Source organism: Zootoca vivipara, chromosome Z2 (genome assembly GCF_965207765.1).
Source record: "Zootoca vivipara chromosome Z2, rZooViv2.hap1.1, whole genome shotgun sequence".
Lineage (NCBI taxonomy): Eukaryota > Metazoa > Chordata > Lepidosauria > Squamata > Lacertidae > Zootoca > Zootoca vivipara.
In genome coordinates, this window is record NC_142585.1 from 6,493,381 (window position 1) to 6,512,904 (window position 19,524).

Sequence of the window (19,524 nt, forward strand, 5' to 3'; positions counted from 1 at the left end):
AATTGGGCGCAGGAGAATCTTTTTGGAAATTTCATTTTTTGCGTGATTTAGGCTAATGCAATTTCTGCATCAGTGTAGAAAAAACCTCAAAATACTTCAAATTCAATTTATTTTATAACTGCAAAAATCACTCTCCTTCTTTTTAAAACATAGCAAGTACACGGTTAGCCCATTCTACAACAAAAGTATGATACATGTGTTGGTATTGATTTGCACGCTATGGCTTATTGAACCTACCGGGAATAAAATGACAAAAACTCACTTCGAATGCTCAGTGACCCTTTTCTTTGGCACTTAATACCATTTTATATCTTATTTGGAAAGAGACCACAATTAGCTTTATTTTGATACCAAAATAAGCCCAAACGGTTGAAAAATAAGCGAAACAGGAGGTTTTTTCTACACTGACGCAGAAATTGCATTAGCCTAAATTGTGCAAAAATTGAAATTTTCAACAAATTCTCCTGCACCCAATTTTGGGCCCAAAAATGTTAAAATGTTTTTTTGAGGTTATCTCATAGGTATCTACACATAATTTTTTTTGGCAGAAAATCTGAGTCGTGAGAGCATGGTCGAGTATTAAAATCAGGTGATTTGGCATGGAATGACCTATTCACAAATGCAGTTTCCTTCCTTCCTTCCTTCCTTCCTTCCTTCCTTCCTTCCTTCCTTCCTTCCTTCCTCCTACCTACCTTATTTGGGGGCATAAAGCAAATCTCCTAGGCTTTTTAAAGAATCCCTACAGCCTCTGGTTCGCCAGAAGCGGCTTAGTCATTCTGGCCACATGACCTGGAAGCTGTACGCTGGCTCCCTCGGCCAATAAAGCGAGATGAGCGCTGCAACCCCAGAGTCGGTCATGACTGGACCTAATGGTCAGGGGTCCCTTTACCTTTACAGCCGAGTCCTATACATGCGACAGGGAAATTATTGAAATTATAGAACTAAATGTGTATGAGGATGGCTTAGCAAGCTGAGAATTGTCTTTGCTTGAAAAGTGCATAAATAATGCTGTTTGAAATACTTGGTGTGTGTAACTCCCTTACTTGGGGCTGGGCCAAACTGCATTGCAATGGTTTTAATAAAGATAATAAAGTTTAATAAACAAACAGGTCAGGATTATTTTGCCCATCCAGGCTGAACCCATGGGTATTGTGGGGGACACCTGCTCCAATATTTTCCCAACAAATGCTCAACAGAAGGCCTGTGCAATTGATTGGGACCTTCTCTCTAAAAAGCGTACTTTTTATTTCAACTTTAAATATACTTCTAACTGCACTTGATTTATCCCTAAAAACCCATTTAGGATAAAATGAGTGGAGAAGGAAAGGCAGCTTCCTGTTCCTCTCATTCCTCTACCTGTAGATGTCCCCAGGGGTAATGCATAAAACATGCTAATGAAATCATACTTTGCATATGAATTTGCTGCCATGATGGGCCCATACAGAGTTTTAACACCTGGAAATAACCAAATGAGCCATTAGTTAGTTGTTTATGTATGCACCTATTAAGCTCATATTTGCATTCAGTTGTTATGCAGATAGGAGGAACCCAACCATTATTTATTTCTTTTTCTTTTGGCATGGCTAAAATTGTATTGCCTTAACTTGCTTTAAGTTTGGTTTCTCAAGACAGGAGAAAACTGAGGTTCCTTTTATTTCTGATTGAAGATCCTCATCCAATATACACTTCTGTTCAGTCAACTCTTTCTTTCTCTTTCTCCCTAACCTAACCTATCTCACAGAATTAGGTAAGCCATCTTGAGTTTCTTGGAGGAAGGATGGGATAAAAAAAATGTCACAAATATAATACTGCTGATGGTATTTGGACTCCACTCCCATTTGCCATGCTGGCTAGGGCTAATGGGAATTGGAGTCCAACAATGGAGTCCCCATCTTTGTTCAACGTCACATCCAGATGTCTTGTTCATTGAGCATTTGCTTTTATTTGTCTGTACAAAATTTGAAGAAAGGTTTGTGGGGAGTTATGCAACATTACATTGAACAATAGTTACTCCACATTTTTCAGCACATTTTCTCATCACTTTTCTTACTGCAAGGCAGAGAGGGAGTGGAAGAGAGTTTCTTGTGCAAGAGCTCCAGGTCCACTTTAATTGCATAATGTTGAAATCCAGCTGTGAAAAGTAACATCCTATGAGGGCCCTAAAGTGTTGCGGTGCAAACAATAAGAGAAGTATGATACTGCTTAAAATATATTATGCTGATAGGGCCTATCTCTGAGCTTTATAGAGCATTTGATTATTTGTTTGTTTGTTTAGTTATTTTCTAAACATTGTATATTGCTTTATTGTAATTAAACAACAACAACCCTCAAAGCGATTTTAAAAAAGGCGAAACAGTAATATAAGTAAAATCTACAACCCACCTTTCAAACATACAGAAGTTAAAATACTGAAACAGGTTAAAATACTGAAACAGGTTAAAATACTGTTAAAATACTGAAACAGGTTAGCATGAAGGTGGTGGGGTTTGGCCACTGTGACAACAAGATTCTGGACTAGATTGGCCACTGGCTTGATCCTGCAGCCAGGATCTTCTTAGATTCTTAAATGCTTCCCAGAGAATAGTATTCGGAAGTACACTGACTTAGAGCCGATTTGCATGATAAATGGCCCATCAGTAGGGAAGGAAGGCTGATGGCCACAGTTCAATAATCTTCTTGTTTTCACAGCTCACCTGGGAACAAGCAAGAAGGAGGTGTCACAACAAGTAGCTGGCCAGCTGTAACTCCCAGAAAGACACTTAAAATGAGTAATTTTTGGAAAGGCGTAAGGATTTTCCTCAAAGCCCTGTTGAAGTCATCCTGCTGCCTGCCCCTTTGCTGCCTGTATAAGCCAAACTCTGTTCAGTGAGAGGCATCGAGGGAGCCTGCCATAAATTGACATGTCCTGACAAGACAGTCTGTTTGCTTTTATTGTTCAGGAACCCGAGCCACTGACTGTCTGCCTTGCCACTTGCCTTTAATGTTTGATTAAGCACTGTGAGAATTGTCACTATTGATCAGCTTCTTGCTAGTAGATTAAGCCCCCTAATCCCTTGCATTCCCTCTATCTCCCTCTCTTGCTTCATCACCAAGTTACCCTGCTCCTTCTACAAGCCTGTTTTACTCACTGAGAAACAAAAATGGTCAGAAGCAAAATCAATGTTTTGGAAAACGTTTTTTATTTTATTTTCTGCATTTATATTCCACCTTTTCCCTCACAACAACCTTGTGAGGTAGGTCAGGCTGACTGGCCCAAAGTAATCCAGCAAGGTTCATGACTGAGCAGGGATTCAATCCTCGGTCTTCCACTCTTAGTCCAATGCTCTAGCCCAGTGTTTCTCAAGCTTTTGTCCCCAGCTGTTCTTGGACTACAACTCCCATCATCCCTGATCACTGGTCCTGCTAGCTAGTGACTAGCTAGGACTAGTGATGTGCAAACTTTGGTACTCTGATTAATATGGGTCAACAAAGCTTATGAAACCCAGGTAAAGAAATGTTGCACCCACTTCAGGTTTTTTTTCCTTTCCAGGCATGCATAATGTCCTCCCTGGCTTTGCCTGCTTCCTCATGTAACTGTTGCTGGCCTTTCAGCCTTTTTGTGTTTTCAGAGCTGCCTGTCTGCAGCAGGGGCCCTTGTCTACTTAGCAACATAAGAATCTGCCCATGGTCAGACCAATAGTCCTTCCAGCTCAGTATTGTTTTTGTCAACAGGCAGCTGGTTCCCACGGCTTCAGACAGGACTTCCCCAGCCCTACCTGGAGACCTTCTGCATGCAAGGCAGGTGCTCTGTTGCAGAACTACAACCCTCACCCGCTTGTAGAGGTCTGGAAGTTCAGCATTCTGAATTGTATGGGGGAGGGAATATATTCTTCCCAAGGCTGAGTTGCAGCGTGTGGATTACTCTCTGCCAGAGGTCCCCAAACTAAGGCCCGGGGGCCAATCGCCTTCTAAATCCGGCCCGCGGACAGTCCAGGAATCAGCATATTTTTATATGCGTAGAATGTGTCCTTTTATTTAAAATGCATCTCTGGGTTATTTGTGGGGCATAGGAATTCGTTCATATTTTTTTCCAAAATATAGTCTGGCCCCCCACAAGGTCTGAGGGACAGTGGACCGGCCCCCTGCTGAAAAAGTTTGCTGACCCCTGCTCTCTGCTCTCCTTCCTCACATGATGGTACAAGAGGAAGAACACCTGCTCATAGCTTCAGTCCAGGAGCAGAGAATAAAATTCAGTTCAAGCGCCACATTCCCATATGTGGGCGGGGCCAGAGGGAAAGGGTGTGGAGCATCAGATGTGACTCTTTCCTCTGTGTGTAGGCTGTGTTCCCACCATGAAGAGTTAGTAGTTTGCCCACATCCTGCCCCTGTCTCTTATCACCACCTCTCCCTCCTCTATTCAGAGGACAAAAGTTTGAGGACACTTTTCTGCCAAGGGAAAGCACTTGAAGAGAGCCAAGGACCCAAAAAGGTTGAAAACCTCTACCTTACCTTAAAAGAAATGGTGCTTGGCACCTGTGTTTTTTTTAAAGCTTTTGTATTTTTTAAAAGCATCTATTTGCTAAGATTGAGACATTTTTGTCCAGGGGTGTGGTGGACCCTTTAGGCTTCTCCATTTGGCTTTCAGGATTCTCCTCAGGCCACAAACCCTTTCCCAGACCACACCCCTGCACCCTGCTTGAGTGCTCCTGCATGGCTAAAACTCTGTCCATGCTTCTTGCTTCTCTGAATGGAAGACAGATAGAGAGGAGTGTATGTGAATGCTTGTAGAAACTACCCTACAGTACAAAGCCAAGATTTATATTCATTGCCCCACCCACTTTTGCCTCTGACCCCACCCACCACTGGCACATGACCCCTGGGAGGTTGCCCAGATGGGGATGTAGCCCTTCGGCTGAAAAGGGCTGGAGAAGTCATCTCTCCAGAGACACTGTATCAAGTGGAGGTTTGGAAGTTTGTGCCATAACGTCAACCAGTAACTGAGGATGTGTTTCCATGAAGTATTTTCTAAGGAAACAATATTTAATTCCAAATGAATAGCAGAATTGCTTACACATCGGGGTAATTTTAGAAGCCGCCTCAAAAACTGGTTTTGAATCACCTCCAGAGGGATTAGATTTACAGTGGTCCCCCATATTGAGACCGAGGCGCATATGCCAAAGTCACGATCACCTTGGCCTTGAAAACCTTTAAGGCAGATGGAATATGAAAAGCCCCGTCTGAGAAAAAAAGCGCAGGAGCGCAAAGGAAAGGGCTTTAGCTCTAAGATATATGCCAGATGAGCCTTCCAACCCATGTTATGTTGGAAAAAACTCCCAAATACTGAAATTTAAAGACCTGCTCAATAGCTTTCCCATCTAATCTCCAGTTATAAGTTTTTTGACTTTTAGAAAAAATTAAAACTTTAGACTTAACATGCTTTATAGTAAGGAGATTAGATTTACAATAGGAACTGAAATTTTTTGGAGCTCTCCTAAGGCCAACTCTTGAGAAGGATAGGATCACTGCATCGTTTGCATAAAGTAAAAGGGGACATATGTATTGGGCAAGGCGGGGAGCATGGATGAATTCTTGAAATTCCATCAGGGGCACCCTCATGTCGCTAATAAACAAATTAAAAAGAAAAGGGGCTAAAATACATCCTTGACAGACTCCTCTATTAATAGGTATAGAGTTTGTGAGGTCGCCGTCAGGGGTAATTCTCACCCTAGAAGCTGACCCTTCATGTAATTGAGTTATCAACCACAAGAGCCTTCCATCAATTCCCCAACGGGCTAATTTTTCCCAAAGTAATCTCCTGGGGATACTATCAAATGCAGCCTTTAGATCAATAAAGGCCGCACAGAGTTGGCCTCTGCTAGGGGCGGAATATTTCTGGGCTAGATGGTTTAAAACTAAAACATGGTCTGTGGTTGACTGATTCGGCCTAAATCCTGCCTGTTCAGGACCAATCAGGTTGTTATCCTCGGCGCATTGGGTAAGTTTAGTTAACAAGAAGTGGGCATATATTTTCCCGATTATTGACAGTAAACTAATATTCCTATAGTTCCCCGGATCCTTGGGTGAGCCCTTTTTATATATTGGAATAATAATCTCATCTTTCCATATTTTTGGCACCTGCCCAGTTGCATTTATAGCATCGAACATGATGGCAAGAATTTTTGCCCACCCAACAGCGTGGAATTTTATAGCTTCTGCCAGAACTAAGTCAGGTCCGGGGGCTTTGCCAGTCTTAAGTTTGGCAATAAGTTCTAGGATTTCATCTGGGTCGGTGGGCGGCCAGATAGGCAGATGGTCAGGTATGACATCTCGAATGTTAGAATTAGATTCTGGTGACATAAAGTATTTGTTTAAAAAGGATTCCCAAACAGGGGCAGAAATAACAGTTAAGGGATATCTTTTAGATTTACTGTTAATCTCTTTCGTGGTGATGGCGTGCATCTTTCCAATCAAGAAAATGACATCTGGTTAGCTGATACCGTATCACAAGAAGCATTAGGGCTTGGTTACAGTGGTGAGGGTATTGGTGGCGAGCCTCTTGGCTCGGGTGGCAGTTAGGCATTGGAATATGGAGTTGTCTGGTTTGTTTGAGGACTGGTTGTGGCCATCATCCAACCCTCCTCTTATAGGGGTAACCCCTTAAGGGATCCGGCAGTTGTGGATCCCGTCCAATGCGCTGCTGGGGGCTAGGGCCATGGCACGACCCCCGGTGACACTAGGGGGAGCTTTCAGTTGTATTAGCGTCAACAGGCTCCACCCTCGGGGTGTTAACCTTATATGACCCCCCCGCTGAGTGTGGCCTTATTTTACCCGTTAACTCAAATCCATGTGTCACTATGTCTTTATTTCTCGTGGGGGTGGGTCCTCGAACCGCAAATAGATGTTCTCTGTTCCTGGACCTTTTTTTCGCTCTAGATATTTGTCCTCTTCATTCTCTCTCAGCTTTGCTGCTCCAAGGTGGTGAATTAAGAATCAGCAAGCTTTTCATGTTGGTAGCCTGGGACCAAGATCAAAGCCATGGCCAAGATCAAAGCCCATGACTTACATATGAGGGAAGAAGAAGGAAGAGCTGTTGAAGGAGCTAGATGACCTCAAGGTGGCTCTCTCTCAGCTGCAGGTTGCCAAGGTGACTGGTGGATCAGTCTCCAAACTCTCCCAAGATCTGGGTGGTTCACAAATCGATTTCCAAAGTGCTGACAGTCATTAACCAGACGCAGAAGGAAAACCTCAGGAAGTTCTGCAAAGGCAAGAAGTACAAGCCTATAGACCAGCAGCCTAAGAAGACACATGCCATGCGGCACAGACTAAACAAGCATGAAAAGGGTCTGAAGACCAAAAAGCAGCAGTGAAAATAACACCTGTACCTGCCTCACTGTGAAGACATGAGCCCTAAATGTGCAACATCCTGATCCTCTGGCCAGGTGTTTTGGCTGTGGTCACAAATGGAATAAAATAAAATAAAATTAGGAAGAAGCAATAGCAAGTGAGGCTCTGGAGGTTGGCAGTGGAGCCCTTGGCTGATGCCTGACGATGCTGACCTCCAATTCCAGCCCTGCATGTGTTTCCTGACACTCTCCCTAGACCTCTGAAACCTCTTTGAGAAAGGTAAATCAATCCTTGGAACTGATAACCAATTTATACTTGGCAGTTCTTCTGCTTAAGCCTCTTTGTCCCAGGGAAGGAAAAGGTTATTAGTATTATTGTTATTGCATTGATGGTAGTACAACCACCACCATAAATTATTAGGATTATGATAATCACCATCAGATTATCCTCCTCCTCCTCATTATTAATATTTGTTGTTGTTCACTCATCCTTCACACCGAGATCCCAAGTGGGTCACAACAATTAAAACACAACATTATAAAGCAGTTTAAGACAATATAAAATCACATAAATAAAATGGGTTCTAAAAATATACACCTCAAGGGCCACAAGAGAGAGTTATTATTATTATTGTTATTTTTCAGAATCAATATCATCTTCATCTTTATCATTGCCAGAGAAAATACAACAAGAATCTAGCTTGTAATTCTTTTCTGTTACCATTTCCCTTTTTCTTTTTGGAAATACTTTACTCGGCTTCATTTTAATAAAATAGGCAGCCTGCCTTTTGTCTGCAGTGCTAATAAGAACAAAATATATATGATAGAGCAGAAGATAATTGCAATGAGCTAGACTTCCAATTTTTCTCAATTTCTGCTCATTTTCCTTGGATGGGATTGCAGATGTCGTGACGTTAAGTGCTGCCTCTGCCTCAACAGGACTTGATTAGTTCCAGGAGTCACACCTCCATCCTTCCAATGCAGGAAAAGCATATACAGAAATAGACAGAATACCATGGCAGAAACAGCCTGTGCAGCGAGAGGAACATTTTGCCCATTGCACCGTTCAGAAAAGCATCAGTCATGTGCAAACATGTACAGTGTCGATTTCTCAAAGTAAAGTTTGTTAAATCCTTGACAGCTAGCTGCTGCTGGTCACTGTAGATAATACTGACTTACATGGACTGGCCGTCTGACTCTGTGTAAGCCACCTTTCTACATTCCTATGAAAACTGGTATGTATGAAATCATGAAATGTGGGTCCAATTGCTGAAGGTGGATCCTGGGCCTTTGAGTGTTGGAGGCCAGTGTCCCACACAATTGTTAATGGTATCACCACATCAGTAGATGCGTAAATATCAAACCTGGGCATGGTTATTTCACTTGCCAGGAGCCTCTGAGCTTGGCTTGAAAAGTATCCAGAAATTCCAGCTGGTACACAATGCATTTGCTAGGTACAGGCTGGGGCAGGACTGGTTGAGTGAAGCATATTTGCATAGTTGTGCTACTGGGCTCACAGCCATTCTAACTGGGACTAATGAGATTTGTAGCCTAGATTCGAACATCTAGAGGGCACTTTGTTGACTGGCCCAGCTCTAAATGGGACCTGAAAGGCTAGCTGCTCCCAAAGATGTGCTCCATTCATGTGTTCCATTCAGAATCTCAGGTCTTACTCTGGCTCTAATTTGGACTGCTGTCTGCCCGGAGCCTTTTCTGTGGTGTCATAAGCTTTATGGAATGGCCCCACTCCCCAGTGAGAGCTGCCTGATGCTGTATGTATTTGGTGCCTTCTCCAGCTTTTAAGGAAAACATTTGGATGACTTAAAAAGAGGATTAGACAAATTAGTAAAAAGAGCATTAGACAAATTAGTAAATGATTAATGGCTACTAGCTATGATGGCTATGTTCTCCATCTGCTGTCAGAAGCATCATGCCTCTGAAGACCAGTTACTTGGATAAAAAGATGGGTTAGAGCAGTTACTTGGATCCACTCAAGTCCTGCTTGCTGCTTTCCCACAAGCATCTAGCTGCCCACTGTGAGAACAGGATGCTAGACTAATTGGGCCACTGGCCTGATCCAGCTCTTCTTATATCTTAGAATTTTGAAGTGTCAGGCATAGCTCTAGTGGCTTTAGCCCAAACGTAGCAGAGTTTCCCTGCACAGCGCAGAAGCTAGTTGAGGTGGAAATGACTAGTCGGCTAGACGCAGAATAACTGTTTACAGGATTTATTAAAAGAAAATAAAACCAGCAGAGTTTCTGCATACAAATCAAATCAAATCAAATCCTTACTCTCTCTCTCTCTCTCCCCCCCCCACCATATGCAGCACTCCTACTCCTAACACCCAACAAGAAACAACTGTGCTAGCATTCCTAGATAACAGAGTTCAGTGCTGGTCATTAACCAATGAGAGAGTTGTTGCCAGGCCAGGCAGACCTTGGCTTTCTGCCAAGAGTAAATTGACACTGCCTTGAGTTAATTGTGTGAAGCAAGAATCTGTAAGTTTCCCATGAAAACCAATTATCAGAAACCGAACACTATATTCCCATTCCATGAGCTGCTGCTTTTTGTTTTGCTCATTATTTTTGTTTGGCAATATATGTATTTTTAATGTTTACATTTACATTCCACCTTTTCTCCGAGTTCAAGGTGGCATAAAAGGTTCTTCCTCTCCCCATTTTTATCCTCGGAACAGCCATGCAAGGGAGTTTAGGCTAAGAGATAGTGATTGGTCCAAGGTCACCTAGTGAGTTGGGTGGCTGCATGGGAATTTGAACCCTTGTCTCCCAGAGGTCCTCCTAGCCCAGCACTCCTAGCCTATTCTTCCTCCACTGCTACATTTGAATTTTGTGGAGTTGCTGCTTTATTTTTCTATTTTTTCTATTTTGAGGTGGATGAGGAGAGTACTCTAACATCTTATTTTTAATAATTGTGTTGGGCATGTTAAGTTTGTTTGAGGGATGCAGATTTTTAGAATAAAATAATATTTTTAGATTTTTTTAAAAAGTATACCCCCCCAAAAAAAAACAGATTCCAAAATATAAGGAGTATGGAATACAAAGATTCAGTATTAGGAATATATTCCTGATACTGAATCTTTGTGTGTGCGCACACACACAGCTGTAACAAGATCACAATCTATGCTTTTAACTGTCAAAGGCACATGACAAGATATAAAGGTTGCAACCCTATAAGCAAGGCATATAAGGTATGAACCATGTCGTACTGATGGAGGGGGGTTACCTCTCTTGGTCTGCAGAGCTTCTATGCAAGGCTTCAAAAACAAAGGAATAGCAGCTACCTCCCCTTCTGTCAACCTCAATGAATAGCATCTTAAGCACCTGCCTTAATGCAGGTGGTGCTGTGGGTTAAACCACAGAGCCTAGGGCTGGCCGATCAGAAGGCCAGTGGTTCGAATCCCCGTGATGGGGTGAGCTCCCGTTGTTCAGTCCCTGCTCCTGACAACCTAGCAGTTCGAAAGCATATCAAAGTGCAAGTAGATAAATAGGTACAGCTCCAGTGGGAAGGTAAACGGCGTTTCCATGTGCTGCTCTGGTTCACCAGAAGTGGCTTTGTCATGCTGGCCACATGAGCTGGAAGCTGTACGCCGGCTCCCTCGGCCAATAACGTGAGATGAGCGCCACAACCCCAGAGTTGGTCACGACTGGACCTAATGGTCAGGGGTCCCTTTACCTTTAAGCACCTGCCTGAGGCAGGAGGTCTCTCTGGGATGCTGTGACAACCTCACTCATTAACCCAGCATTCAGCAAGCTAACTAGCGGGTGCTGTTGACATGAACCTCTCTGTAATCCCTTTAACCTTGGCTTGTGGACTGCAAGCAAGTCATGACTGTGTAGGTCCCCACCAAACTGGGTTTTATGCCTAAATTTGTTTCATGGCCGCAAACCTCTGAAACCTGAAATGCACTTTTATTTTAAATTCTCAAACCCCATAATATTTGCTTTTATGCACACTTTAGACATAATGATTGCAAACCATGGTTTGTAACTGCTGAAATTAAGAGTTTCCCAAGGTGGACTTAACAGAAGACTGCGGTTTAAGAAACTAGAAGTATCCGTCCAATATCTCAGGGGTGGGGAATCTTTTTCAGATTTAGGGCCACCTTCTGAGGGTCACATGCTAGTGGTGAGAGGGGATTGGAGCACTGAATGTAACTTTTACCTTTCTGCTGTAGGTTAGTTTGTACATTCAGGCAAGCAAGAGGCATAATCAGACTTCAAGGACACATTGCAGCCAGGCAAAAACACTCAAGGTCAAGGAACATATTATTTGGAAGTAGGGGTGCAGTAAAGGGTTTGCATATGCAATAGGAGCCCCCACTTTGCCCTTTGTGCTGGCATGTACTTTGATATTAAGACTGAATTCTCTCTAGCTTCTGCAGCCCTCTCAGACTTCTCTATTGGACCTAAAGCCACAAGGACATCTTGGATCTACCTCTTCAAGAGAAGAAAGGGGCAAAAGGGGCCATCTGTGTTTTCTCCAGCAAATCTGGCTCAACACAGAAGTAAAAAATGTATCCAGTCCAAGTCATGCACTTCCTATAATAAACAATGTTATTTTTCCTCAACAAGTCTCTATGTATGTGTTATTGCAACAGGGAAGCCTACTCTCTGACCAGATTTGCAAGCTGATAGCCTTCACACTGATTTGAAAATATGAAACAGGACTTCTGAGGGTTGGGGGCCACACAGAGAGGTCTGGAGGGCTGCATTTGGACCCTAGGTCTGACTTTGGTCTATTTGCCTATATTCAGCTGCCAATTTGGTGCTCTCCAAATTTTGTCAGACCACAACTCCCATTAGCCCCAGCCAGCATGGCCAACAGTTGTAGTCCAACAATTCTGCTACAACACAGGGATAGGTAACTTGTGGCCCCTTGGATGTTGTTGGACTACAGTCCCCCTCCCCCCTGCCCACCAGTTCTGACCTTGCTCAGAATTTCAGAAATAGACTGGAAAGAGAAGTTGATGAATTGCAACTTATTACCAAACTTAAAACCATGGAGAGACCTGGTCTGAATAGAGACATTGGATTCTTATCTCATTATACATGATAACGCTATTTTTAGCCGTCTCTCCCCTTGCTTTTTCCTGTAAGACCAATTGCAGTCATTAACAGTCGTCCACAGGTTTACCACACCTATCAGCCAATCACCCATTCCCACCACCCTTCAGAGTAATACCCCTCCCCACCCTCTCACTATATATAAGGGTCTGGTGACTTCTGTTTCAGTGTATCTGAAGAAGTGTGCATGCACATGAAAGCTCATAGCAATGACAAACTTAGATGGTCTCTAAGGTGCTACTGGAAGGATTTTTTTAAAAATTTTTTTGACTACATCAGACCAACACAGCTACCTACCTGTAAAAATAACCTCTGCTAAATCAATGCATTTGCCTTCCAGTTTTAGGTGGTTATTTGCCATCTTATCCCCATCTGAATTATACATTTAAAGCAGTATTGTACTTTATCCACCCCACCCCGCCCGCCATCAACAATACTGGGAATTGTATTATTTTAAGGGTTGCTAGGAGACCCCATTCCCCTCACAGAGCTACAATTCCCAGAGTGGTTTAACAGTCAACCCCTCTTCCCAGGGAAGTCTGGGAACTGTAGCTCTGGTCTCCTAACAACTCTAAGCATCCTTAACAAGTTGCACTACCCAGGATTCCCCAGGCCACATATCCTCATTGGCTTCACACTTGCAAGTGCATTTCACAGAATCATAGAATTAGAGTTGGATGGGATCCCGAGGGTCATCCAGCCCAGCCCCCTGAAATGCAGGAATCTCAGCTAAAATGTCCATGACAAATGGCTATCCAACCTGTGCTTAAAAACCTCCAATGAAGGAGAGTCCGCCACCTCACAAGGGAGACCGTTCCACTGTCAAACAGCTCTTACTGTCAGAAAGTTATTTCTGAAGTTTAGTTGGAATCTTCTTTCTTGTAATTTGAATCCATCAGTTGGAGTCCTAACCTCCATAGCAGGAGAAAACAAGCTTGCTCCATCTTCCATGTGACAGCCCTTGAGATATATCTGAAGGTGGTTATCATATCTCCTCTCAGTTTCCTATTTTGCAGGCTGCAATTTCCCTGGCTGGAATGAGTCATTGACTTCTGATAATGCATCTTGCTTGCCCAGATGCAGGATAGAGAGGGGTGTGTGAGTGTGCATAGCACCTCATCTACTGTAAATGTTACATTCATTGCTCCATCCACTTTGGGCTCTGGCTGTGCTAATCCACTGGCCCTCAAAGGGTTGCCCAGAAGTTGGGTTGAAAAAGTTTTCCCAGCACAGATACGGATGGAGGTGGTCTAGAAGTCCCAGTGCAAGTAATCAACCACTAAATCACAATGGGAACAGACCTTGGATGATATACATGAGCATACAGGAACCAGCTTCAACTTTGTGAAAAAGTTAACGATTCAATTAGCAGGGAAAACAAAAGCTCTTAGAACACCATCAAATTTCAAACGATTGCCAGATATTGTTAATAGGACAGTCCATTATTTTTCCGTATCTTAAAGATTGAGTCTGTCACCATGGTTAATAAAATATTGCTGGCTATCCCTTTTTGTCACATGTGTGAACATGCACGCACGCACACACACAATCCTTTGGGGCCTATAGATATACTCCTCCCCTTGTTAAAGCTAACAATTAGATCCATAGTGTGGTACAGTTGTACTACCATAGCTAATTAAAAGGCTTCACTGATTAGGCTTTGAGAAGAGTGTAAAAAAAAGAAACAAACAAGTCTAATTTGCCAGATTATTTCACGGCTGGTCCTATTTAGTCAAACCGCACCTTTTAGGGAAAATGACAAATCTGGATTGTCAAAGTGGGCTTGATAAGTAAGATAAAGGTCATATATTTTAATGTCACAGAAGGTCTTATTAAAGGAATATTAATTGTGTGAGGTACCTGTGAAAACATTAATTAAATACTGTCGAGAATAATTAGGTCCAGTTACTGATAGTTTAATTAAAGTTGGTTTCCTATTTTATAAGAAAAATCGGGAAGGTCCAGAGGATCTGTCTCCTGGCAAGATAATTGATAATATGTCAGAAGAGAAGAAACCAAACAGTAACCTTGACCAACTGCAGAAGAAGGTGAATATGGCCTGCTTTGGCGGAGTAAACCCTCAGCTTTCTTGCTCTGGTTTCAGCAAATTTCAGAAACAGAGGCAACGGTGGGTGAGCTAATCCTGCTCTTGCTCACCAGGAACAAGCTTCTGTGAGTACTAAGAGGGCCAGCTATAATGGCACGCAATGCTTCTAAGAACCGGTAAGTATGGACTTCCAGGATCAGACCTCCGAATACCACCTGCTGGGAATCGCAAAGGTGGGGGGGGGGAACGTTGTTGCACTCAGGGTCTGTTTTCTGGCTTCCCATGGGCATCTGGTTGGCTACTGTGAGAACAGGATGCTGGACCAGATGGGCCACAGGCCTGATCCAGCAGGTCCTTCTTATATTCTCAGTCTAAGGACAGGGAACTTCTGGCTTGCAGGCCAGCTTATTACTTAGTATTTTATTTGTGAATCACATCCCTTAAAACATCCTGGGGCTGACGTACCTACTGGCAGTATTGAGATGGGGTGGGGTGGCACTGTGGTGAGTTTGGGGGAGCTCTGGGGTCAGCGGCACGCATCTGTGGGGCTGCTATCTATCTGGAGCCCCCCCCACCTTGCTGCCATCTGGTCACGCTCCATTCCCAACCTGATGGGCATGACAACTCTGCATCCATGCACCCCTCCTCACGACCCACTGCTGCTAACAATGCCCTGATAAGTGTAAAGTTCTGTGTCCCACTTGTCTCTTAACTAGTTTTCAGTCCACAATAAGACCAATCCTCTTATCCTATCAGATGCACTCCTTTAGTATCATATAGATATCTATATATTCCTGGGAGCAGCAACCTCTCTACGTGTTTATTTAAATGATCTATATGCTACCCATGGTGTGTAACCACAGGATGGTTCACAAGAGGACCAAATAAAAAGAAGACGCAATCCATAAAATCATACAGTCCACAAAATACCCAGCAACTCATTAGATGGCAATTGCCTAACTGCAACACCAGCAAGAACAAATACATTGGGCCTGGGATAGCTCAGCTGGTAGAACATGAGACTTTTAATCTCAGGGTTGTGAGTTTGAGCCCCACCTTGGGCAAAAGGTATCTTGGGCAGGGGCCTGGATTAGATGACCCTCATGGTCCCTTCCCACTCTACAATTCTGTTATGTATTGGAGTTTTCCCTCAGGTTCTCATCAGTTGTTTTAGGCGGGAACTTTAGGCGGGAACTTTGAGTTATGTTTGCTACATTGTTTGAGCCAGCCTCTATAAAAGCAGGCTGGCTCAGCAGTTGAGTTCAGTTCTGTTTCAGCCTCCAAATAAAGAGCTGCTTGGAGAAATCACAGTGTTGGCTGCTCTGTTCACCCACTCTTCAACAAATTCTGTGATTCTATGATTGATCAAATCAGGACTCTTCTTCTCAAGGGTCCCACCAGAAAAGTTGTGTCTTAACCAGCCACCTGAAGTTAAAAGGAGATGGAGCCAGACACACTAACTTGAAAACTGTTGGAATGAGTAAACATAGATTGGATTGCGCGGTGCTTTCCCCAATAAGTCTTTGCTCAAAATTCAAACGACCTCTTTCTATTTCAGCATACCATCTTAACAAAATAATACATGTCTGTGTAGAACATCCTGGCCTGTTTTCATGGTTTCTTAACCAACAACATGCTAGAATTTCCTGGTTCAAAAGTAAAAGGATATTGTGGCCTAATATAAACCAAGATCCAACTGGCAAAGGTGGTGTGCAACGGGAGGGCAAAGCACAAGGGAGAGGGAAGGAGTGCTCAACCCCAACACGTGTTCACAGCTTCACAAACAAGGGTTGAAGAAGCCCTGAAGAAGATTTCCCTTTGGAGGAACATTGTTAATTCTTTTATTTATTTATTCCTATGTCCACTATTTCCAGCCTAAACAATGCTTACTTACCAAAGGGCACATCCAGTTGGGGGAATGATTTCCAAACAGAACCACTGAGATACCATAAACCAAGGTACGGTATCTGCAGAACTGTGCATGCACACGAAAGCTCATACCAATGACAAACTTAGTTGGTCTCTAAGGTGCTACTGGAAGGAATGTTTTTATTTTGTTTTGACTATGGCAGACCAACATGGCTACCTACCTGTAACATAAATCAGGGGTGAGCAAACTTTTTCAGCAGGGGGGCTGGTCCACTGTCCCTCAGACCTTGTGGGGGGGCTGGGCTATATTTTGAAAAAAAGAAAAGAACAAAGAACAAATTCCTATGCCCCACAAATAACCCAGAGATGCATTTTAAATAAAAGGACACATTCTACTCATGTAAAAACATGCTGATGCCCGGACCATCCGTGGGCCGGATTTAGAAGGCGATTGGGCCGAATCTGGTCCCTGGGCCTTAGTTTGCCTACCCATGCCATAAATCCATCATGGACAACAGTGTTTTTAAATGTATTGGATATTTCTTTTTTTCTAAAAGGGTATAAATGTGGATTAAAGGAGGAACATGTGGGCTGACAATTTGACGCCAACAGTGTTGTGTAGGCACTGCAAAAAAATAATTCCACTGAACTAACAATAAAGCCTCTGTCTGGAAGTATCTGCGGATCCTTTGAAACATGATTAGGAAACTTAATTCTGCTCTAACGGAAAATGAACTGCACATATTGCATTCTAACCTACCTGCAGCTCTTGTGATGAAAAAGGAGATATAAATCAGATCTAACCATTTCAAATCCAAATGCAAAGCTTCTATCCCAAACAGAAAGAATCTAGACTAGTACTCATTTATTGGTTCAATGGTGATGGAATCATAGGAAACTTTTGAGTTGCACAGAGCTGATTTTCCCCTGTGATTCCAAGAATTTCACATCCTCTGAGACAACAGTTATTTTAAGCAATACTGTGTGGCAATAAAATGTAGGCATAAATATAATGAGATCAAGGCTATATTATATATACTCTGATGAGAAGAACAACACATGATTTTTCACCTTAAATTGCAGGCTTACAGCTCCATAGTAAATAACTACGGTATCGTTCTCACTATACATCATACAATTAATCAAGAAATTCAATACAATCATTTTGCAGGTCGAAGAGAGACCAAGGATTTTAGTACATTAAATGCATTAATTGTCTAACCAAGGAAAGAATGTCCATGTTACTAATTAGTGGTTTTTTGTGTGAATTACCATTGTTAATTATGCAATTATGACTATTTCTATTTTTCTGCATTTCATTTTCATCTGACCTCACTGTTTACAATCCCCCCATCAAGAAATGTGTGTGTGAGATTATATATATATGGCAACATTAAGGCGCCACAGCATTCTTTGTTGATTTTGCTGCAAGAGACTAATGCAGCTAACTCTCTGGAAATTATTTTTCACTTATTGCAATGAATCTATGCTCCAGATCTCAGACTAGAGCAGTTCCAGGCCCAGCAAAAATCCACACATTCTTATGTGGTCATCGAAGGGTGTTAAGGCAAGCAAGCCACATAGGCAACCATAGAATTGCATTGAGCAACCTTGCCATAATATAAACACATGTATAATTAACAGGACAAGGTAGGCAAGATATTCCCCTCCTCCCTTCCCTAGTTCTGCAAAAGATGAGCGCTTACCTGGTGCACGCCGTGGAATTTGCTGTAAAGCTTCCCCCCCCCAAAAAAAACGATTTTGGCAAAATGAATAATGTGGATGAAATGCAATAACAAAAAGTCGAAATATGTCCCATTATCAGTCGCTCACATTCAAGTAGGCATCCAGCCTCAGCGCAGAGGAGGAAAGAAAAGACTATAAGCCCCAGGATCGTCTCATTCAAGCAAGATTGCTCCATACAAAAGTTGACAATACGCTCACGAAATCTATTGTTGATATTCAACATATTTTAAATAGCTGAACAGAATAGACAATAAGGCAGGAAGGAAAAGTCGGAGAGCGGACTAGCCTGGACTGTAGGTTCAGCAAGTAAAAACATTGTCAAGGGGGGAAAAAAGAGAGAAAATGAATTGTCTAATGTAAATGTCCTTCCTACTTTGTAAAAAAACCTAGGGGTAGGGGTGGGGGTGGGGAGGAATCAATTAAGGTCATTGTTTGCATTTTGCTGTGCTTCAAGCAATAATCATAAGGTGCTGTGAGCCACAATGACTGTATCAATGAATTGTACTGATCAATAATCCATTTATCAAATATTTAAAATGTGGTTTTAATTTTTTATTGAAGGTATTGATTCCAGTGATTTATATGAAGTGGATGTTTGGATCTTTGTTCACGAGATATATTGCCCAAATAATAATAAAAAATGACTTGTTTTGAATTTTCAGCAGAAAGTTGTGTTTGTGTATATCTGCATGGCGACTAATAAGGGCCATTATCAATGGGTACAGAAGCCACAATCCATGTTGATTTATTTTCTGAACTTGCCCCCCTCTGGGATATCCCCAACCCACACAAGAATGTGTCTTCCAAGAAACCTGCAAGCTCAATAGAGTAAGGCAACAGCTTCAGGCAGAAGATGTTCTAGACGAGGAATGGTTACTGCCTGTGATGGCTATGTTCTGCCTCCATAGTCAGAAGTATTATACCAGAGAACACCACTTCCTGGGATTGTTGTAGGTGGTCAGAGTGCAGCTGTGCTCAGGATGTTGCTTGTAGGCTTCCCATAGACATCTGGTTGGCCACTGTGAGAACAAGATGCTGGACTAAATGGACCACTGGACTGATCCAGCCAGGGCTATGTTATGCTCTTATTCTTATGTAATGTTCTCATGTAATGTTTAGGAGTAGAATGCTCTTGGTCAGGGGTCAGCAACCTAAGGCCCATGAGCCAGAAGCAGCCCTTGGAGGTCGTTAGACTGGCCCATGAGCCGCCCCCAAACCGAGTTGCCCGCTCGTGTGCTGCACTAAACCGGTGCAGCACGGTGCAGGGACTTGCTTCTAGGGCACTGAAAATCATGTCTGCGCTGAGGCAGATGCCGAAAATCACTGGGGGGAGGGGCAATCCAGCCCACGGAAGGATCTCTGTGGGACCGATCCAGCCCAGGCAAGATAAACATTGCTGACCCCTGGTCTTGGCAGGCACCTTAAAGACGATGCATCCCTCCACACAGCCTTTTTG

General features: G+C 42.9%; 1 long non-coding RNA gene across 3 annotated transcripts; it reads right to left on the reverse strand.

The window, feature by feature from the left end:
* Positions 1–1,276: 1,276 nt before the first annotated feature.
* LOC148686541 (uncharacterized) lies at positions 1,277–18,762 on the reverse strand. Of its 3 annotated transcripts, XR_015948634.1 has the most exons (3): positions 16,544–16,620; positions 7,043–7,234; positions 1,277–2,693 (listed from the first exon to the last, which is right to left on the reverse strand). It is a non-coding gene; the product is annotated as an uncharacterized LOC148686541 (long non-coding RNA). The 3 variants fall into 3 exon arrangements; XR_015948633.1 differs by lacking the exons at positions 1,277–2,693; positions 16,544–16,620 and adding an exon at positions 18,029–18,762 and having other exon boundaries at positions 6,821–7,234; XR_015948632.1 differs by lacking the exon at positions 1,277–2,693 and having other exon boundaries at positions 6,821–7,234; positions 16,544–16,625.
* Between the last annotated feature and the right edge of the window lie 762 nt (positions 18,763–19,524).